A 23,973-nucleotide genomic window follows, 5' to 3' on the forward strand; every position below is an offset into this window, starting at 1 on the left:
AGAATTTCTAGGGGTGCCAATAGTCGTGTCCAATGTGTATTTGAGAAAAAAACATTTATTTCATTTAAGATATTTCCCCCCATTTTAAATTCTTCTTATCCAATAAAATGTTAGTTTATTTTGAAATTTTTAAAATAAAAGATCAAAAGGACTAACCACACAAATTAATTTTCTCTCCCGACTTTGTTCATATTTACCAAGGGTGCCGATATTTTTGGCCATGACTGTAGATGAGGTTATATTAACTAGTGATCTATCATGCATGCAAAAAACATATAAAATACACAAAACCATATACAAGAAGGTAGTAATCATACGCAATGACTTGAGGGGATATGTGTGTTCATTCAAAGAAAGGTTTTTCTATGGATTAATTAGATAAGAGTCCATTCTTTATGAGAGGCCTGTTCTGCCCTTTAGAGGTGTTAGTTGCATTTCTCATAGTCGGCCCTTTGGTTAGGTGAGGGGGCATAAGATATTATTTGTTAAATATATCAAATAGTTGTGTTCCTGATTGTGTCATGATTCTGCCTTCTTGTCTCTGATTTTTCTCTAGTCTTGTGGCAGGATCATGACAAGCCCATGTTTTATGCGCAAGCACATGGCCATTTGTTTGGGCCATGTGCTTGCGTTGTCTCGTTCCCTCGCCCCGCCCCCCTTGTTACCCTAGTTTTGTCTTCATTGATTAACCTGTTCCACCTGTTGTGTTCATTAGTAGCCTCCCTTTATAACCTCGTGTGTTTCTCTGTCCCTTTGTCGGTTCATTGTTTAAATATTGTCACGTTGTTTAAGATTGTCTACTGTTGCTACCAGTTGTGATTTTGTCAAGTCTTGTCTTAGTAATTGTTTGATCGTGTTTTAGTCATAGTCTAGTTAAGTGCAGTGTTAGTCTAGTTTTGTCTTCCTTCGTCTGTCTAGCCCTTGTTTTGCCTCCTCGTGGGTTTTGTTTTCCTGTTTTTTTGTATAATAAACTGTGTTGCTGTGACTATGCATTTTAAGTTCATCCCTCCACCACCCATCCTGACAGAATGAACCGACCAAGAAGGAACTCAGCAGACAGGGGGTCCTCCGAACTCCAGCGACAACTGGAGTTCCGCAAGCAGTGCTGGCTGTCATCCCCTACTGACAAAAAGAGGGTGACCCTCCCTTACTCGTCCGAGGGTGAGTGGATCCTGCGGAACTATGCCCAACTATGGGAGAGTATCTCCCAGGAGGAGCCGCAGGTCTCCCCCTCGAGGTCCCCACCTTCGGCCAAGCTGCCAGTGATCCCAGAGGGTCGTCTCCTGGCCGTTGTAACACTGGGGGATCAGGCACATCCCTCCTCGAGTCCTGAGGCACCTCCCACGCCTGTTAATCTTCATGGTAAACGAGAGAGACGGACTTCGTGGGATTCTTCGTCGGAGTCATCCTCGGCTGAGTCCGCGCTGTCTGAGACTGCCCATCAAACGCAAGTCACAGATCCCGCTGAGCTTCTCCAACCGGTCACAAGTCCGGCTATGACTACCACACCGCGACCTAAGAGGAAGAGGAGGAGAAAGGGAGCCTCTCGCCCTTCATCTCTGCCGGTCCCAGAGCCCGCTACTGCAAGCGCTGTCCAAAGCGTTGTCCCAGAGCCCGCTACTGCAAGCGCTCTCCCAGGTGCTGTCCCAGAGCCCGCTACTGCAAGCGCTGTCCCAGGTGCTGTCCCAGAGCCCGCTATCGTGAGCGCCGTACCCCAGTCGGCTGCCGTGAGCGTCATACCCCAGTCAGCTGCCGTGAGCGCCGAACCCCAGTCAGCTGCCGTGAGCGCCGAACCCCAGTCAGCTGCCGTGAGCGCTGTTCCAGAGACTGCTACAGACAACGCTACTGACAACGCTGTTTCCAAGGCGGAGATGTGGAGCGTGGGTTCTGAGTCAGATTCTGTGAGCTCCATTCCTCTCTCCGCTCCTCGGCCGCCTGCTACACCCCCAGTCATGTGTCCTGTTGTGTCCCCTGCTGTTTCCCCGGTCGGGCTTCCTGTTTCTTCGCCCTCTGTACCCCTGTGCGTTTCCCCGGTCACCCCTGTCCCCACATCACCCCAGACTGTTCCTCATGTGTCCCCATCGAAGTCTGCCCGGACCCCTCGCCATCAGCCATCGTCCTGTCCACCCAAGACCCCCAGTCCACCTGTTCACCCTGGACTGCCCCCTATGAACTTTGTTGTACCCCCACCCCCCCTCCCGTGTTTGTTATTTTTGTTGTTTAATCCCAACCCTGTTTTCGTGTCTGCCTTTATTGCTATTGGTCATGTTTTGTTGGTTTGTGTCCTGGTCTCAGTCTGTCATGTCACGTGTTTAGTGTTCCCTTAGGGAGCGTCTGGAAGCCGCTCCATAGGGGAGGGGTTCTGTCATGATTCTGCCTTGTCTCTGATTTTTCTCTAGTCTTGTGGCAGGATCATGACAGGCCCATGTTTTATGTGCAAGCACATGGCCATTTGTTTGGGCCATGTGCTTGCGTTGTCTCGTTCCCTCGCCCCGCCCCCCTTGTTACCCTAGTTTTGTCTTCATTGATTTACCTGTTCCACCTGTTGTGTTCATTAGTAGCCTCCCTTTATAACCTCGTGTGTTTCTCTGTCCCTTTGTCGGTTCATTGTTTAAATATTGTCACGTTGTTTAAGATTGTCTACTGTTGCTACCAGTTGTGATTTTGTCAAGTCTTGTCTTAGTAATTGTTTGATCGTGTTTTAGTCATAGTCTAGTTAAGTGCAGTGTTAGTCTAGTTTTGTCTTCCTTCGTCTGTCTAGCCCTTGTTTTGCCCCCTCGTGGGTTTTGTTTCCCTGTTTTTTTGTATAATAAACTGTGTTGCTGTGACTGCTGTCTGCATTTGAGTTCATCCCTCCACCACCCATCCTGACAGATTGGTTGAAATGCTACAGTCTTCACTGGGGATCTGTCTCTAGGGCTCATCTAGTTGTCCTAGTCCCCGCTGACATTCAGGGCTGTGTCTCACAACACAATCAAATACAGAAACCCACTACAAATTCTCACAACACAAATACAGAAATGCGCAAAAAAATTTCACAACACAAATACAGAATTGTTGTTGTTTTTGTTGGTGGTTGTTTTTTTTATTTATTTATTTTTGCAGTGCGTTGAGCTCTCTTAGACACTGTAGTTAAAGTAAAGTCAAGTCACCTTTATTTATATAGCGCTTTAAACAAAATACATTGCGTCAAAGCAACTGAACAATATTCATTAGGAAAACAGTGTGTCAATAATGCAAAATAACAGTTAAAGGCAGTTCATCATTGAATTCAGTGATGTCATCTCTGTTTAGTTTAAATAGTGTCTGTGCATTTATTTGCAATCAAGTCACATTATCGCTGTAGATGAAGTGACCCCAACTAAGCAAGCCAGAGGCGACAGCGGCAAGGAACCGAAACTCCATTGGGGACAGAATGGAGAAAAAAAACCTTGGGAGAAACCAGGCTCAGTTGGGGGGCCAGTTCTCCTCTGACCAGACGAAACCAGTAGTTCAATTCCCGGCTGCAGCAAAGTCAGATTGTGCAGATGAATCATCTGTTTCCTGTGGTCTTGTCCTGGTGGTCTTCTGAGACAAGGTCTTTACAGGGGATCTCTATCTGGGGCTCTAGTTATCCTGGTCTCCGCTGTCTTTTAGGGATGCAGAGGTCCTTGCTAGGTGCTGATCCACCATCTGGTCTGGATACATACTGGATCCGGGTGATTGCAGTGACCCTCTGATCTGGATACAGACAGGATCTGGTGGCTACGGTGACCTCGGGAATCAGAGAGAAACAGACTAATATTAGCGTAGATGCCATTCTTCTAATGATGTAGCAAGTACATCGGGTGGTATGGGAAGTGTTCCCGGTTCCGGTTTACCTAATTAATGCAGCCTAAAAATCCTTTAACGAATTTGGATATTAAAAGCATATTAGTATGTTATGTGTAAGCCAGGTTAAAGAGATGGGTCTTTAATCTAGATTTAAACTGCAAGAGTGTGTCTGCCTCCCGAACAATGTTAGGTAGGTTATTCCAGAGTTTAGGCGCCAAATAGAAAAAAATGATGTGCCGCCCGCAGTTGATTTTGATATTCTAGGTATTATCAATAAAGGAATATTAATTTTGAAGTAAGTGAACAAATATCCAATATGGAATGCAAAAGAAATAAGAAATTATATTTAGTTTAAATGCTTTATTTTTCTTTTTAATAAAATTAATTCCAAATAAACAGATACTGTAAATAAACAAATAAATATACCGTAATTCCGGGCCTCTTATAGTGGCCGGGGGCGTGGTCAACACGGACAAATAAAGGCCGGTCTTAAATAAAGGCCGGGGGAAAATCTGTGCAGCAGAGCCAGATAACGAATGTACATGCCCACTGCCGGAGCGTTTCTCGTTCTCGAGTCAAGAACCGGTTGCATCGGTTTTCGGATCACCAGTACACTGAACCAAGAACCGTTTCTGTCGGACGCGTCCGATTCGAGAACCGAGGAGCTGATGATACTGTGCATGCATGATTCAGCGTGACGCAGACTGACACAGAGCGCGTCTGAACCGAACTGATTCTTTTGGTGATTGATTCTGAACTGATTCTGTGCTAATGTTATGATCTCTGTCCACTGGAACGCTATCGCTTTTAATTTAAAGGGTAACTAAACCCCTGGTCAGAGCCTGACTCCAGGGGATGAACCGAGGGCGGGGCTGAGTGCGTGGGGCGTGAACCTGAGGCCCGCAGTGACGGATTGATTGACAGCTGCTGTCAGAGTCGCTAAAATGGAGAGTGACTGTAGTGACGCAAGTAGCTTTGCAATAGAGCGTTCATTTGAAGTAGAGGACTTTTCTCCCCCACCTTCACCTGAAGTGGAGGATGTCGAGGTGTCTGTTCATATCAATTCGAGCCGCTGGCTCAAACTGCGCTCTTAACTCCCGCACCGCGTCACTTTTCAGCGCGAGCTGTGTGGAGCAGCCCATTTCCACCTCCATTGCGTTGGAGAAGCAATCCCGCGTAAAATGCAGTTTGCACACTCAAGCAATAGGCGGGAACTCGCGGTCTTTCAGGCCAAGTGCATGCAACCACTGGCGCCTAATTTTAAAGTCTGCTGGAAAACTATGCAGTCCAGCAGTGCTGTCGCAACCAGCAACACTACACCTACGTACCATCCTGACCACTGTACTAAATACAGATAAATCTACGCCAACTTGAAGCTATCCTAACTGATGCAATACTATGCTACTAACTGACTATGCTTCAAACAATACTAACGTTCACTAACAACTATGCTAATTAACTACATAGGCTACATTAAATAATCTAAATTACTATATAAATGCTATGCTAAATAGATGCTATAATAGTCTATCCTGGTCGTTTTGAATACTCGCAATTCCAACTCCTGACTCACCACAGTGATTTCTTCTTCTTCTTCTTTTGTTGTTTTAATGGCGGTTGGCAAACCACTACAGTGATTTTGACGGAAAAAGATGGTTTTATACTGCCAAGGGCGTGGTAGCTCGTACCAAGGGGTGTGGTGAGCTGTAAACTGCTTACGTCACCTGTCACCGCTTACGTCACTTGCCAACGCAACATCCAATAGGAAAAATCAACTGCAGTAGCCACCGTTCAACCTGAAGAGGGCAGCACTCAGATGTTTTTACACCATATATTGTAGAATTAAAACACTTTATACTCAAATGACAAAATAGTTACTCGATTCAATGAACAGCACTAATAAAGCCCCAATCTTACAGATCATTAACTAAAAAAAGTTGGTTTAGGGTTTAGTTACTCTTTAAAACGGGTTATTCAAAACAATTACTTATTAAACAGATGGAATTAGAAATAAAGGCCTGCCTCTAATAAAAGCCTGCTTCAAATAGAAGCCTGTTACCTTCTGCAGTTCAGGTAAATAAAGGCCCCGGCTTTTAATTGAGGAATTACGGTAGACCCATTTTCTTTATGCATAATTTATTATATTTTGTCAGATTTTGGGATTAAATATTACAGTGGCATTTTATTTATTTATATATTTTTAGGAGATTCACTCTATTCCTTCTGTGTCAGGTCCTGTTTGTGTCTATAATTACAGCTGAATCTCAATAAATTTGAATGTCGTGGAAAAGTTCATTTATTTCAGTAATTCAACTCAAATTGTGAAACTCGAGTATTAAATAAATTCGGTAGTTTAAATTTTTACTTATTTTAAATGTGATGATTGTGGCTCACATTTAACAAAAAATAATAATAATAAAAATAAAATTCACTATCTCAACAAATTAGAATACTTCATAAGACCAATAAAAATACATTTTTAATGAATTGTTGGTCTTCTGGAAAGTATGCTCATTTACTGTCCTTTTGCTTTAATTACTGCCTCCATTCTGCGCGGCACTGAGGTAATCAGCAGTGGTGTCAAAAGTATTGGCATTCATTACTCAAGTAGAAGTATAGGGTTTAAAAAGACTTTTGTAGAAGTTGAAGTATCAACTCAAGCTTTTTACTCGGATACGCGTTTTGTGTCATTTTCTCCTGATAACCCCGAAAAGAACTTAAATTACACTTTCAGTTTTAATCGTACAGATAATAGCAATACATCAATCGAATCTGTAAAGGGTCTACTTTCTTTTGGATACAGACATAATAACAACAAAACTTTGTGCACTTATAAAATAAAGATAACAAACAAGGTGTGCTGTCTGCAGCCTTTGTCTGCGCTGATCTTCATTTACAAACACGTCATTAAATGAACTGTAACTCCGTGAATACTCAACGGAGAGACATGAGAGAGGTATCTATAGAAAGCTTGACATGTCTACTTTTAAACTAAGCAAGTGCTGCCGAAAATATTCTGAAGATATTCTGTGATAAAGTAATCCATATGAAAACAACGCCATGTCTGTTTTTCATGTCTCCCTTCATTATATCTAATGTGACCACGCCCCCGCGCTGAACTGGCTGTGTCCTTGCTGGAGTGTGATGTGATTTGTGTCATGTGCAGGTGCGATGGATCGCGTACAAACCAATAGGGTGTCGGAATGGTATATGTTTATACTTCTCATCCAACCACAATCCAATTCACTCCATCCGGATGGCGCGATTTATCTGGATAGGTTTTTTTTTTTTTTTTTGAATGATGACAAGCCGGAATGAAAACAAGCCGAAATGAAATAGCAGTAACGAAGCTATTTTTAAAATGTAAGGAGTAGAAAGTACAGATACTTGCATGAAAATGTAAGGAGTAGAAATAAAAAGTCGGCTGAAAAATAATTACTCAAGTAAAGTATAGATACCCAAAATTTCTACTTAAGTAATGTAATAAAGTATTTGTACTTCGTTACTTGACACCTCTGGTAATCAGTTTGTGGCACTGCTGAGGAGGTATGGAAGCCCAGGTTTCTTTGACAGTGGCCTTCAGCTCATCTGCATTTTTTGGTCTGTTGTTTCTCACTTTCCGCTTGACAATAACCCATAGATTCTCTATGGGGTTCAGGTCTGGTGAGTTTGCTGGCCAGTCAAGCACACCAACACCATGGTCATTTAACCAACTTTTGGTGCTTTTGGCAGTGTGGGCAGGTGCCAAATCCTGCTGGAAAATTAATTCAGCATCTTCAAATAGCTGGTCAGCAGAAGGAAGCATGAAGTGCTCCAAAATGTCTTGGTAAACGGGTGGAGTTACTTTGTTTTCAAAAAACACAATGGACCAACACCAGCAGATGACACTGCACCCCAAATCATCACAGACTTAAAAAACTTAACATAGGACTTCAAGCAACGTTGGCTATGAGCTTCTCCGCCCTTCCTCCAGACTCTAGGACCTTGGTTTCCAAATGAAATACAAAACTCTCATCTGAAAAGAGAACTTTGAACCACTGGGCAACAGCTTATTTCTTCTTCTCCTTAACCCAGGTAAGACACCTCTGACATTGTCTGTGGTTCAGCAAATTCCTTGACACGTCTCTGTGTGGTGGCTCTTGATGCCTTGACCCCAGCCTCAGTCCATTCCTTTTGAAGTTCACTCAAATTCTTGAATTGATTTTGCTTGACAATCCTCATAAGGCTGCGGTTCTCTCGGTTGGTTGTGCATCTTTTTCTTCCACACTTTTTCCTTCCACTCAAGTTTCTGTTAACATGCTTGGATACAGCACTCTGTGAACAGCCAGCTTCTTTGGCTATGAATGTTTGTGGCTTACCCTCCTTGTGATGGCTGTCAATGATTGTCTTCTGGACAACTGTCAGCAGTTTTCCCTATGATTGTGTAACCTAGTGAACCAAACTGAGAGACCATTTTGAAGGCTCATGAAACATTTGCAGGTGTTTTGAGTTGATAAGCTGATTGGCAAGTCACCATATTCTAATTTGTTTTTGTTAAATGTGAGCCAAAATCATCATAATTAAAAGAACCACAGACTTAAAGTGATTCAGTCTGTGTCTCAGTCAGCACTGAATCTATTTAATACACAATTTTCACAATTTGAGTTGAATTACTGAAATAAATAAACTTTTCCATGACATTCTAATTTATTGAGATGCACCTGCAAATAGATGAAGACTCCAATAATTTACACAAATCCTACAAATTTCTTTTCTATTGTCATTTATAACTTGTCTAAATGGGTGTTTTTTATTTATTTAGTTCTATTATAATCATTATTATTATTATTATTTTCCATCAGACATTTTGTGTCTGTTACAGAATACCGTGATGGTAAATTCATAACATATGAAGGATATTGTCAGAATTTTGACGCTGTCACATGTCTAATGCAGTGCAGGCTGTCTACTATCACTATAAGTTTTCAAGTGGACACTGTGGCCTCTGAGGGGCACTATGGGACACCAACCACATACTATCCATGCATACTCGCTTTTTCTCTTCATTTATGTTAGGGTGTTTCCTCTAAATAAAGCCCCTAAACACAACACTTCTGTGAGAGCGAAAGTGGGGAGAATAATTTTAGAAACACGTTAAATGGTTTGGCAGAGGAAAAAATTGTGGAGGAGGAGAGTAAATGAAGAGGAAAGGGAGGGGAAAAAAGAAAACGAGGGCAGCTGGCAGGAGTGAAGCATGATATTACAGACCACTGCTTAAAACCAGATGCTCAGGAACCCTAAACTAAAGACTAAATTCAGACAAAAGACAAAGAAGAAGAGAAAGGAAGTTCAGTATTTATGTAAAGGTTGGAAAGAAAGAAAGAAGCATTCACACTCTTAGATTGTTGTGACAGTATCAGACTGAACGATTTTATAATGGCCTTGGAAAATGGAATGGGATGTTTATTTTTACAAATATTTTGCATGGCTTAAAAAAGGTAAGCATGTCTGTTTCTGTTCTTGTATACTGACCTTTTTTCCATTTTGTTTTCCAATCTTAATACTTAATATATTGCATATGAAATACTGTGCTGTGTAGTCAAGTTCATAGTCCCTTTGAAGTAAGCCAGGTTGTGCTACTCAACTGCATCCTCTACGATCACCAATAATTAAGACATTTCAGCATGCTATTTAAAACTTTTTTGGGCTTTAATAAAGTTATTTTATCATTTTGTTTACTAGACATTAATTGTCTGAGGGTGCAATTACTTCTTAATGAATCTGTTCAATAATACCTCATGTGAAATGTATGCAAGGAAATTTGAGATGTGTGTATGGCATTAAAGGTTTATGAAGGATTATAAATGTCATACAGTGTATGAGGACAAATTGTTTACCTTTGTTTTAAACATGCAAATGTTTTTCATAAGAGGCTGTGCAGCCTTTTCTGGGGTTATCCAAAAACATATTTTTTGCATGCTAAGATGCCATGTAATTAGCAAATGGATAGTATATCTCAGCTAGTTACATCTGTATATGCTCTGTATAACAGCACATTTGCTAGCACATTTGCCACAATTGATTGTATTCAACAAGAATATCATATAAAAGTGTTCCCTTCAAATGGGAACTTCAGCACTGCATCTATTGAGATGCTATTAGGGGAATCCTCTCAGTGTGACGAGGACTGGTGTCTGAAGCATGTTATTAAACCCATTGGTTGAGAACAGTCCATGATGCCACTGTCAGTGCACCCAAGAGTATAAGTGAGATTCTGCAATGTACATCATCAGCTTTTTGTCTTCAGGAGTTGTTTGTTCATGAAAGGTATGTCTCTCTTGTGGTTCTCTTGTGGTCATTACCCCCTCATGTGATCTGCTGGATCAGGATGTTCTATCTCTTGAGTATTCTGATCCAGCAGATAGCACTTAAATGGTACCATCCAAACACGAAGAGGAACATACGGCTTAGAAAAGGCAAGGATGTTGCAAGTTAGCTTTCCCAGTCTCCGAGCCTTTTATATGAGAAGTTGCTGGATTTAATGCCCTGCACCAAAGTTAGATTAGATCTAGCTTTGAGGTGTGACAGATGGGAAGTCGCCTGTAGCAGACTTGACAGGTGCTTTCTATTGGGCCATAGCAGTCCTGCGTCTGTGAGTCTTCCGTTTTTCCCGATCTTCACACTGAGTTAGAGAGATTGTTGAGTAGGCAATATTCAGCCTGCATTTATTTCTTCCATTGTTTGAATTATGAAAATGGGCATTGAGCGAGCAGGGATATGCAAGGATGCCTCCCACAGGAGAGATGCTCGGGGTTAACTTTCTCAAAGTGATGCATCTTCTTTGAGAGTCCCAACCATCTAAACCAAACTTTGTTTGGATAAGATTCATGGACTGCCCACTGAGGTTGTTGCTGAATTGCGCAGCACCACAGATCTAGCCCTTTAAGCTACATAACTTTAAACTATATATAACAGAGAGCCACTGCCATTGGTCATTCTGTGGCAGTGATGGTGGTCTCCTCTATGTGCCGGTCTCACCTTCTTAGCTTTGTGGCAAATCTGTACACTCTAAAAACTGCTGGGTTGAAAACAACCCAATTTGGGTTATTTTGGCAACCCAGCGCTGGGTCAAAAAGGGACGAACCCAACGCTGGGTTATTTTAACCCAACCAGTTGGGTTATTATGTTTAACCCAGCATGCTGGGTTGCTTTTTTATGGTTTAAAATTACTACATTGCAAGTTTTCAAGAACCAGAGTGGGTGTTTCTTATCACTGTATTTCAGAAGCAAATCAACTGTATTTAAAAAATGTTTGATTTCATTTTGCATGTAATGCTTGATAAGGCAGCGTTTGTGAGCTGAGCTCTTCTTTGCAGCCGTTACCGGAGAAACCTCTACCTCTCCCGCTCTTAAAGCATGTCCTGCTGGCAGAAAATTAATTTGCGGAGTGCCGCCATGAATTGAGTTTAAAGCTGTGGGAAACACTTTTTTCCTAGATTAACCCAAATTGAGCTAGGCATTAAACCTACAAATCTTGTTCATTTTAAAAATCACTTTTACAAACAAATAATAACTATCAAAAGGTAAATATTTATTAGAAACAAGAGAAAAGTCACAAAGTAACATGCATGTAAGAAGAAATGCAAAAAAGTATTACATTAACAGCTACAGAGTTCATAAATAAATAAACTGTTGAATATAATTTTAAGATCAGATTGGACTTTGTTAAATTTTATATATTGTACAAAAATATATGAAAGCACTATTATACAATAAATGTACAATTAGTTAAGTTCTTTACCAACTATTCTAGCATGACAGTACACAAATAAACCACAGCATTTACATTGATATTATTACATTTATGCATTTAGCAGACACTTTTATCCAAAGCGACTTACATTGCATTCAAGCTAATAATTTTCTCCTAACGTGTTCCCTGGGATATTTTGACATTTAACAGACTAATTGTACATTTATGTGATATCGTTTGAATAAATATATTGCTTTCAGAAAGCTTCTTTACTGAAACATTAAAACAATCATGACATTCACATACCTCTCAAATGTTCATGTACATGGAGGGCTGCTCTTCAAAGGGTTAAGTTTAACAAAAAAATAAAAATGGTCATAATTTACTCTCCTCCATGTTCTTCCAGACCCATACAAACTCTGCTCATTTTTGGAACACAAATAAATATATTTAATATTTCCTTAAATTTTGTCCTCCATTGCTAGTCTGGGAGACCAATATTTTATTTTGAACATACAGGTCAATGTGCAAGGCTCAGGCAATGGTGAGAGCTACCAGAAGTGATTCTCTCATCTAGAAGGAGATAAAGAGTCTCTTGTGTTACAGGTAAAACATGGTGACAATTTCTTACAATTAATTTGTTAAGGTGCATCTAGACAGCATGATATTCTTTTAGCTTTATAGAACATAGTATTTATGGATTGATTACATTTACATTTATATTTTTTTTTATAAAAATAAAAATAAAAGATATATAAAAAGATATACAGTACAGACCAAAAGTTTGGACACACCTTCTCATTCAAAGAGTTTTCTTTATTTTCATGACTATGAAAATTGTAAATTCACACTGAAGGCATCAAAACTATGAATTAACTATGAATTAACTATGAATTATATAATAATAATAATAATAATTCATTACCTTTATATAGCACTTTTCTAGGCACTCAAAGCGCTTTACATTGTCAGGGGGTATCTCCTCATCCACCACCAGTGTGCAGCATCCACCTGGATGATGCGACGGCAGCCATAGTGCGCCAGAACACCCACCACACACCAGCTTACTGGTGGAGAGGAGACAGAGTGATGAAGCCAATCAGCAGATATGGGGATTGTTAGGAGGCCATGATGGTCCGAGGCCAATGGGCGAATTTAGCCAGGATGCCGAGGTCACACCTCTACTCTTTTCGAAAGACTTCCTGGGATTTTGTAATGACCACAGAGAGTCAGGACCTCGGTTTAACGTCTCATCCGAAGGACGGTGCTTGTTGACAGTATAGTGTCCCCATCACTACACTGGGGCGCTAGGACCCACACAGACCATAGGGTGAGCACCCCCTACTGGCCTCACTAGCACCTCTTCCAGCAGCAACCTAGTTTTCTCAGGAGGTCTCCCATCCAGGTACTGACCAGGCTCAGCCCTGCTTAGCTTCAGTGGGAAACCGGTCTTGGGCTCCAGGGTGATATGGCTGCCGGCAGTTGTGGAATTATATACATAACATTATATACATATATGGAATTATATACATAACAAAAAAGTGTGAAACAACTGAAAATATGTCATATTCTAGTTTCTTCAAAGTAGCCACCTTTTGCTTTGATTACTGCTTTGCACACTCTTGGCATTCTCTTGATGAGCTTCAAGAAGTAGTCACCTGAAATGGTCTTCCAACAGTCTTGAAGGAGTTCCCCGAGAGATGCTTAGCACTTGTTGGCCCTTTTGCCTTCAGTCTGAGGTCCAGCTCACCCCTAAACCATCTCGGATTGGGTTCAGGTCCGGTGACTGTGGAGGCCAGTTCATCTGGCGCAGCACCCCATCACTCTCCTTCTTGGTCAAATAGCCCTTGATGCCTTCAGTGTGACTCTACAATTGTCATAGTCATGAAAATAAAGAAAACTCTTTGAATGAGAAGGTGTGTCCAAACTTTTGGTCTGTACTGTATGAACTGCATAGTCATAACTGGCTGCAAACAAAACAACAGTAAATCACATACTGACTTTGTAATGTGAATTCATTTCCAAAAGTTAAAACAGGTTATACATATATAACAGATATAAAAAGACATGGCAAAATATACAGTTCTGCTCATGTATACCTAATGTACCTGCTACTATGTGCCTTGAACAAAAAGGATTTACTATTACTAGCCTGTCAAACTTTGTCAAATCCAATGTATGGGTTCTTACGTAAAAGCACTTATTGCTTAAAACATTCTGAATAAATAAATTTAATTATTATTATTTATTTATTTACATTTTTTACATGATCGGCATATGTTTGGAACGAGATTTAGAATTCTACAGCTGTGATATGCACCTGGTGACTACTGACACTTGAAATCCATCAAATTGCTTTTAAGTTACAGTAACAATAGTTCTCAGGAAGATATTGCAAATTCTGGAATCTGACGTGGACAATAAAAGAGGAATAAAAGAATGAATTTATATTAGCAGTGCATACAGATCTGTTCAAATTGCTTACAAAACTGAACATAATGCTCATAAATGTACTTTTTATGAAGACAATTTGCAGATTTTTTTTTTTTTTTTTTTTTTTTAGCACAAAATAACTTAAATTAAAGCTGTTCATAGCCAAGCCAGTACAATTGCAGTGTTTCATGGAAACAGACAGGGCTTTACAGATTAGTCCTGTTCTGGCTTGTTGGTTTTTTGACAGTAAGTACATGTGGGTGTTTCCGGATCAACTGGGTTGAAGAGAATATAGATTTCTTTAATTTGTTTGAAACTATGAATAATGCAATGTTTATATATATATATATATATATATATATATATATATATATATATATATATATATATATAAATATGTGTGTGTTTAGTCTAACTCTGAATAGAATAATGTGAGTTATTACACTGTAAGTAATTCATACTTTACTCATCATATGCCTCAAATGAACAAACTTAATTTAAACCTGTTTCTTAGGTGAGTTTGTTGACAGATCAGGTGGACGCTCAGTGAGAGAAGATTAGAGACCTGAATAATTCTCTTGAGGAATATCAACACAAGCTCAGCTCTATGGATGAGATGCTTCAACAGGTATTGGTAATATTTATAAAATAAATAAATAAAAAAAAATACCTTGAGATGATTTTCATATTTTTATTAGAACTTATTTCAAGCAATGATAAATTGTGTTAAATACAAAGTATTTGCCTCTTTGCAAAGTCCGCATTAGACTATGTCAGATTCAACAAGCATAGGATACTTAAGAGCACTGAAACATTTAAATATTTACAACATTAATCATCTGCTGTTTATGACTACCATACCTGTTTAAAACCTAAAACCTGCTTACATTGCTTCACCCTAACTGGGAAGGCCCGGTTTCTTAATAGGCTTGGTAGATGTGTAAATGAGCAGTCATGCATTAAAAGGGTTGGTGTGACAGTGAGTCTATTTCCAGGGACCTGAGCAATGTATAGAGATCTATATATCAAAGAGACTTTACATTGGGCATTCTTCTGAGATTTGTGATTCAGAAAATATAAAAATCTGGTTGCTCTAGTTTTGGTCTTTAAACTTTAAATTATTTTAAATTAATCAAATAGCTGCTCTAGGGAACCAGCTCACATTAGTAAGAATCTGCACCTGATGTACCTGAGAAGGAAATTTGGCATCTGTGTGGAAATTATTTGATGGGATTCCAGGAGACTGGCCATTACATCACCTTGGCAACTCAAATATTTAAGTAGCGGAGGTATTCCAGGGCCGACATCGACGTGGACATTGAAATTGAATTAGTTGAAAGCAGGTAACCAGTTTTTTCTTCTGTTATCAGTCAGACAAGGATAGAGTAGGGGGAAGGGAAAATAAATATTCATGTGTCCTGCTAAAAAAAAAGAAAGAAAAAATTTGTAGTATGAAAGTAAGTGAGAGAAGCAGCACAGTCTTGAAGCTTTGGTGTTTCAGTAGACCTGCTAAAGACATTAGGACCATTTATGAAAATAAGATATTTCAAGGCATGGTAAGACTCCTGTACTTATTCATACCATTTTCAAGGGCAAAATTCACATTCCGCTGCTTGTAAGTCTCATTTTCCTCATAAGCTAATTGCATATTTCTGTTTAACTTCCCTTTGCTTTGAAAGCTCTATGGTTGATTAAATCTCCAGCGTTCAGATGGGAAGCGTTTTAGGGCATGTGCCTGTGGTCACTGAGGTTTTGGCCTTCAAAGGCAAATCTAATTCCAGTGACATGGGCCTAATAGTTTCCATATGCCGTCTTTAAAAGACTCAAAAGCTCACATAAAACTCAGCACTAGCTACTTACATTTTGAAGTGTTTTTCGGGCTTCTGCATCATGAAATAGATTCCTGTTCAATGTCTGAGTTTAATTATCAAGATCAAAGAAGACAATATGCTGTTTTTTTTTCTTCTTTTTACACACAAAGAGTGCTCAAAGTTTTATTATAAGAAATCAACCACTTATTCAGTCTATTGTAATCAAGGCTGCAGCTGCCAGTGGCATATTCCAGGCAAGCATTTAGGTGATCATTACTTGGTGCTGATATGTATTTGGATTTCATTGTCATCATTTGGGAAAATATTGTTTCACACAGGTATAATGTGCCAAACATATGCCAAAAAAATTCATTTATTTTAGTTTTTAGCATTGATTTGGAATTTGAGATAACATGATATTTAAATCACTGCATTTTCACACCCTGTCTGTTTACTATACTCACATGTTATGCACTTTTCCCACTATGATGAGAACACTCAAGCTCTCTCTCATGTGTCAGCCCCTGCGAGAAGTGGGTAAATATAGCCCTCATAACCTGTGTATATTTAGCCATTGTGGGACAGCAAAGTACAGAGACTCTGTGCCTATGATTTCCTTCGTTTCTCTTATCTGTCTGTGTTTACATATACATTATATATTTCTATGGACTCTTATAGGAGCTTCTGAACAGGAGTTCTCTGGTGTCACAGAAGCTAGGATTGATGGGGGAAGTGTCTTGTCTAAAACAGAAGCTGGGGAACATGGAGGAGGAACACATTAACGGTGCTGAGAGACAACATAAAGCTGAGGTAAAACTCTGATTCAGCGTCTTACCCCCTGAAACTTACTACTCAGTGGCTGTGTGCTGTACCGTATTTTCCGCACTATAAGGCACACTTAAAAGCCTTTAATTTTCTCAAAAACCGACAGTGCGCCTTATAATCCGGAGCGCTTTATATATGGATCAAGGAGCTCTGTCATAATGTTGACATTCCCTTTAGCACAGCTCCATCTAGTGGATGCATAACGCAAACCCAAGCAATCGTTTGACTGCAGTATCTTCTATTCTATGCGCCTTATAATCCAGTGTGCCCTATATATGAAAACAATTCTAGAATAGGCCATTTATTGAAGGTGCGCCTAATAATCCGGTGCGCTTTGTAGTGCGGAAAATACGGTATATATATATAGAATCAGAGCCTTGCAAACAAAGTCTTGTAAACTCTACTATAAAGTAATTAAATGCAAAACAAAGGGCTACTGGCACAAAAGCATGCTTGTGTAAGCCTGTATAAGTATTCAGACTTATGTCAAATAATATGTCAAATAATTTGTGTCTTGTGTCTTTTAATTTAGAGTGTGCTTTTTTCAGGTAATTACTATGTTCAAAGTGACTACTGTAAGACAGAACTGGTTGATCTAAAATATACCTTCCATCTGAAATTACAATGTTAAGCTGCATGTGTTTGTGCAGCTGTGTACCTTTCATTTGACCATAATGTGCCTCATTAAATACAAGCAGGACAAATTTCAGTGTAATGGTCTTGAGCAGTCTAGTCTTTCTGATGAACAGCCAGAGTGTTTTTAGCATGGATAGAGTGTTAAGAATGACCTCAGCGTGATGTCTGACAACTGCTGGACTACACACAGTGAAAGAATGGCCCCAATTCAACCGTGAGAATTTCAGTTGATCCTTTCTCTCTCTCTCTCTCTTTCTCTCTCTCTCTCTCTTTCTCTCTCTCTCACACACACACACACACACACACAGGCACACACACACAAGTTCTTGGCTTTCTACCTGCTATAGATAGGCCAGTTTACCATCTAGTTTACCATGCTGTTGGTTAACATTTAAACTAGTTTTATTAAATTTAGCCGATGCTACAGGAAAGCTGTTTGACATTTTAATTTATTTGTATATACTTTATAAATGTTATAAATGTCATCCTTGTCTTTGCAGTTGTTGTTTTTTTTCTCACAGCTTTTGGTGCATGACAAAGTTTTTTGGTTATTATAGGTAATGAAGCCATGTTGGTTCAAACATAAAAAGCCAACTTTCTCAGCTAATGACAGCTTTACGCATTAAATTGTGAGTTAACTTGATATGTTTTTAAAGATTAGTGCACAGATGATGGAGATATTAAAAATGCCACATTGGAAAATGGTTTGTTTACCCACACAAAATACAATAAATATATATTTTTTTCTTATTTATTTAACCAAGCTCCTATAGTTGAGACATTTGCTTGTGTGAAATATCAGTGAGATATCTCTTTCTAAAAGAATTGTGGTTTGTTTAAAGTCTAGGTGGGCTATTAAATGAAGTTCATGAACGATACTGAAATGTTCCATTGTATTAAACCAACCCAGTAACTCTCATGATCATCACTTTTAGTTGTTTCTTTTATTTCCTGGGTCCCATTCTCCATACCTCGCTTAATACTGTACATCTGAGATGATTTGAAAGATGCAAGATCTTCTAATCTTGATAACTGATCTTGGTTGGTGTATGACATTATATAATTAAAAAAGACATCTGATGAAAATTGACAAATTTTAAGACCTTTATAAGGCAACAGCCAAGTTTGAAAAAACCTTGCCTGCCCACTGCCATTGGATGGAAAGTAAAGGTTGTTCAACCCTCCAAACCCTGCAGGACGACTTCTGCTCTTAATGGACGAATGTATTCCTCTGCTTGGCAGGCCGCCTCAGCTCTACACTCCATGGTTGTGCTCCAGGTATTTCTGGCCAAACTCCTCCAGGCCACAGATGAGTCAGGACCTGATGATGCAGCTTTCAAGGAGCTGCACAGTGCTATGGACCTGGCTCTAAGGGCTACCAAGGCTGTTTTGATCTGCTGTCGAGGGGTTTGCAGACCGAAAAGCCCTCGGTTGTGCCCTGAAGCACTACGTTCAGTTCTGCCATTGAAACAGTTTCACCAGCTCAAAGCAAAGTCAGGCTTCCACAGCCGTTACTTCCTTATCCCCAAAAAGGATGGTGGTCTTAATCTCAGATGCCTGAACCGTGCCCTCATGAAATGGACATTTAAAATGACTGCACTGAACCAGATCCTTTTGCAAATCATCCCAGGAGACTGGTTCTTTTTGCTGGATCTGAAAGATGCTTAATTTAACATCCAGATAGCCCCCCATCACAGATGATTCTTGAGATTCGCCTTTGAGTGAGTGGCTTATCAATACACGGTCCTGCCCTTTGGACTTTTATGAAGTGCATAGACTAGGCCCTCTCCCCTTTGAGACAGATATAAATCCATATCCTGAATTACCTCGATGACTGGCTCATTTTAGCACAGTTGGGGGCTGAGCTAATAGCCCACAGGGCCATCCTCCTTGGCCACTTAGAATGCCTGGGACTCAGGATAATTTTTGCCAAGAGCTCTCTGTCCCCCAGCCAGCGAACTTCGTTCCTGGGGGCAGTTTTAGACTCAGTCCACATGAAGGCTATAGTCACGCCAGACCGTGCACTAGCTATAGAGAAGTTCATGGCTTCCTGCAGAACTGGAGCCTCCTACCATCTCAAAATGTTTCAAATGATGCAGGGCCTCATGGCCATCAGGTGGGCCTGCTCAGAATGAGACCCCTTCAGTACTGGTTGAGACCTCTAATTCCGCTCCTTGAGTGGCATCATGAATGCATCCGCATCAGGGTGGGGAGCTCTGTGTGAGGGCAGATTGTCCTATGGCTCCTAGATAAACGCTGAAGTACAGCAACACATTAAGGAGGACACATTGGCACACAAATGGCTCAACCTCCTCCTGTATGCTTTTTCCCTGATCACCCTGATCCTCCAGGTAATCAGGTGATTCAGGAAGCACTGGCACAGAGTGCTTCTGGTGGCCCCGTTCTGGAAGAACCATCTCTGGATCTCAGAGCTGTCTCAGCTGCTGACAGCAGCTCTGTGGCTTATTCCCCATGAGGCAGGACCACCTCCCTCAGGTGAACAAAATTATTTGGCACCCTCAGCCTGAGGTGTGGGGACTGCACCTATGTCCTCCCAATCAGAATCAGTAGATCTCCCAGAGACCATCCTGAATACTATCTGAAAACACTGTCACTGAAAAATGCTCTGCCGCTGGCTCTAGCATCACGTTCACGACACTGCAGTGACGCTGCTGACTTACGACGCTGCTGACATGTTAGCTGGTGCACCCGAGCACGTTTACGTCGCTGTGGTTGTTTTTGGCGTTTAGGACATCCGCGACATGCACACTTATGCACCATTTAAAAAAATGTAGAATAGCTTGTATACAGTGTGCGTCTCCCTCAGACTGTAAACGAAGCTTGGGCGCACCAGATAACATGTCAGCAGCATCGTACGTTCTAGGGGAACTAACCCTTTAACATTGAGAATTGGTCCCTAAAGTGTAACCTTTTTATTTTAATGTTCAAGTTTAAGATGAAGTCTGCTTTATTGTCAATTCTTCCACATGTACAGTACATACATACAGAGAATTGATAAATGGACATGTTCTTTTAATCTAGTATATTAGAGTTTTTTTTTTTTTTAAGAGTTAACGAATTGACACCTCTTCCTGTGACTGTATGTGAAAGTTCCAATATGCAAAATATATTAAAACGTATATTTAAACTATGAACCTCATGTTTGTAGTGGTACTAAACAGTGTTGATGTGTAATGACACTGACTGATAGTTATTATTCTTATTATATAATGTTGCTATGCTTGATTGATAATGGTTTGGAAAAGAAAAGGACATGAGTAAAGGATATATCAGGACTTACATTTAGAAAACACAAAGGTGATTTTATAATCAAATTATTGAAGTAATCTCAAGAAAGCAGATAGGAAGGAAACCACTGTATGTCTTCCTCTCATAATCCATTCTTTCCACTTTCTCTTACCCTTTTTTATCTGTTCTTCTCTATCACTATTCCATTCTGACAGAGTGTAGTGAATCTGATTAGCGAGCTTCAGGAGCAGATGTGTAGGATTCGGCAAGAGATCTCTAGTAAGATCCAAGAGAAGCCAGCGGAGATGGTCCCAGAGGAAGGTTGTGGCAGTGAGCCAGCGATTGCCTATCTGACTGAGCCAAAGCCAGCGGTGGGTCAGAGATCTTGACACAATTAAACACTGTGGAAATATGGTCACTGACATCTTTAAAGTCACAGTCTGTAATCTGAAAAAAAAAAAACCTCTATGTGCTTATGATTTGGTGTCTAAATTGGTAACACTTTGACTGTCTATTTTAGACATTATGGTCACTATGAAACTTAATATCAACTACCAGTCAATATGAGTATTAGTAGACAGTCTGCTTAAAATATCGTCTAAAACTTTATTTTAATGGTCCCTCAACAGACATTCTGCTAACTGCAAGTAACTTTACAAGTACTTTTTCAACTTATTCTACTGACCATAAACATAAATTAACAGTCTACGTATACCAGTGAAATAAATATATAATATATATTTAAAAAAATAATAAAATATGATATAAGATCATTGTTCTCCACCATATTACTCAAATTTAACTGTGTTAAGTAAAGGGAAAATGAAAAGAAAAATGACAGCCATATGCCAGTAGAAACATTAAACATAATGTATCCTATGGGAGTGTGTGTACCATGTGTGTGTTTGTGAATGTATGTGTGTGTGTGTGTGTGTGTGTTTGTGTGTGCGCGTGTGTGTGTGTGTCTGTGTGTGTCTATGTGAGTTTTTTTCTACATTGGTGATATTCTCAGCCGTTCGTCTGGGTATAAATCTTTACTAGATTGTCTCAGATTTTGTGTACATACAGGTGGTGGTCATATAATTAGAATATCATCAAAAAGTTGATTTATTTCATTAATTCCATTCAAAAAGTGAAATTTGTATATTATATTCATTCATTACACACAGACTGATATATTTCATTTTTTTTTTCTATTAATTTTGATGATTATAACTGACAACTAAGGAAAATCCCAAATTAAGTATTTCAGAAAATTAGAACATTGTGAAAAGGTTCAATATTGAAGACACACAGTGCCACACTCTAATCAGCTTATTAACTCAAAACACCTGTAAAGGTCTTTAAATTGTCTCTCAGTCTAGTTCTATAGGCTACATAATCATGGGGAAGACTGCTGACTTGACAGTTGTCTAAAAGATGACCATGGACACCTTGCACAAGGAGGGCAAGACTTAAAAGTTCAGTGCAAAAGAGGCTGGCTGATCACAGAGCTCTGTGTCCAAGCACATTAATAGAGAGGCGAAGGGAAGGAAAAGATGTGGTAGAAAAAAAGTGTACAAGCAATGGGTATAACCGCACCCTGGAGAGGATTGTGAAACAAAACCCATTAAAAATGTGGGGGAGATTCACAAAAAGTGGACAGCAGCTGGAGTCAGTACTTCAAGAACCACTACGCACAGACGTATGCAAGACATGGGTTTCAGCTGTCGCATTTCTTGTGTCAAGCCACTCTTGAACAACAGACAGCATCAAAAGCGTCTCGCTTCAAAAAGGACTGGACTGCTGCTGAGTGATCCAAAGTTATGTTCTCTGATGAAAGTAAATTTTGCATTTCCTTTGGAAATCAGTGTCTGAAGGAAGAGAGGAGAGGCACACAATCCACGTTTGTCCAGTGTAAAGTTTCTACAGTCAGTGATGGTTTGGGGTGCCATGTCATCTGCTGGTGTTGGTCCACTGTGTTTTCTGAGGTCCAAGGTCAACACAGCCGTAAACCATTAGGTTTTAGAGCACTTCATGCTTCCTGCTGCTGGCCAACTTTATGGAGATGCAGATTTCATTTTCCAACAGGACTTGGCACCTGCACACAGTGCCAAAGCTACCAGTAACTGGTTTAAGGACAATGGTATCCCTGTTCTTAATTGGCCAGCAAACTCGCCTGACCTTAACCCCATAGAAAATCTATGGGTTATTGTGAAGAGGAAGATGCGATATGCCAGACCCAAGAATGGAGAAGAGCTAAAGGCCACTATCAGAGCAACCTGGGCTCTCATAACACCTGAGCAGTGCCACAGACTGATTGACTCCATGCCATACAGTATCGATGCAGTAATTCAGGCAAAAGGAGCCCCAACTAAGTATTGTATTATGCTGTACATGCTCATACTTTTCATGTTCATACTTTTCAGTTGGCCAAGATTTCTAAAAATCCTTTCTTTGTATTGGTCTTAAGTAATAGTCTAATTTTCTGAGATACTGAATTTGGGATTTTCCTTAGTTGTCAGTTATAATCATCAAAATTAAAAGAAATAAACATTTGAAATATATCAGTCTGTGTGTAAATGACATTCATTCCTATGTGGGTCAAAATGATCAACACAATTTTTAAATTTTTTGACAGATGAAGGTTATTGATAAACTATGTTAGTTTAAGTATGAGGTCTAATAGAATTGACCAGTGACCACCCACTTTTTGTGAACTTTTGTTCTGGAATTATTTTTCCATTTATGTTTGACCATTTGAACATTTTGTAAACAATATTTAGAATGAAATGCATTTCAGATGTTGCATTTTTGATTTTTAATTTCAGATAGGCTGAAATGAGCTTATACAGCAGCATACATTATATAATTGCTTAAGACGTTCTGGGTGGGCCTGGACTTATTGGTAGTGCATAAACTGTCACGGTTCATGAATGCACCGTTTCCTGCTCGTCTCATGTTACGTCATGTTGATTGTTTCATGTGGGTGTTACCGCTGATCAGCAGCTGCAGCTGCAGCTCATTCCACCAGCCTACTTAATGCCCTGTCTTTCGTCTCTTGTTTGTCATATCGTTGTTTGAGGTCCTCCGTGATTCTTGTCTGTGCTCCATCTGCTCAGCTATGTTTGTGTCTTGTTCCTGTTCGGTCGCTATTGGAATTACCAGTCATCATACGGATCCCTCACCATCACCCACCTGCGCACTCAATCACCTCCTCACCAGTCTGTGCTGCCATCGAGGTCCCTGCATCACCCACCATCAACCCAGCCTGGCAATACTTCTCTAATAAACATCATTTACTTGGAACTGCTTCCTGTCCTTAATTCGAATGTGACAGAACGATCTGACCACCCATGGAAGCAGCGAGTGACCCATCGTCGGCGTTGGAAGAGTTCCTCAGCGCCAGTGCTCGAAGGATGGACTCCCAGGAACGGAATCTTAACGACACTGGTCGCGCTGTTCAGGTTTTGGTGGCACAGGTGTCCGAGCTCA

General features: G+C 40.1%; 1 pseudogene; it reads left to right on the forward strand.

Annotated features, from left to right (window-relative positions):
* Positions 1-9,101: 9,101 nt before the first annotated feature.
* Positions 9,102-23,973, forward strand: part of LOC132155962 (liprin-beta-2-like) — a 36,299-nt pseudogene continuing 21,427 nt past the window's right edge.

Source organism: Carassius carassius, chromosome 13 (assembly GCF_963082965.1).
Source record: "Carassius carassius chromosome 13, fCarCar2.1, whole genome shotgun sequence".
Classification (NCBI taxonomy): Eukaryota; Metazoa; Chordata; class Actinopteri; order Cypriniformes; family Cyprinidae; genus Carassius; species Carassius carassius.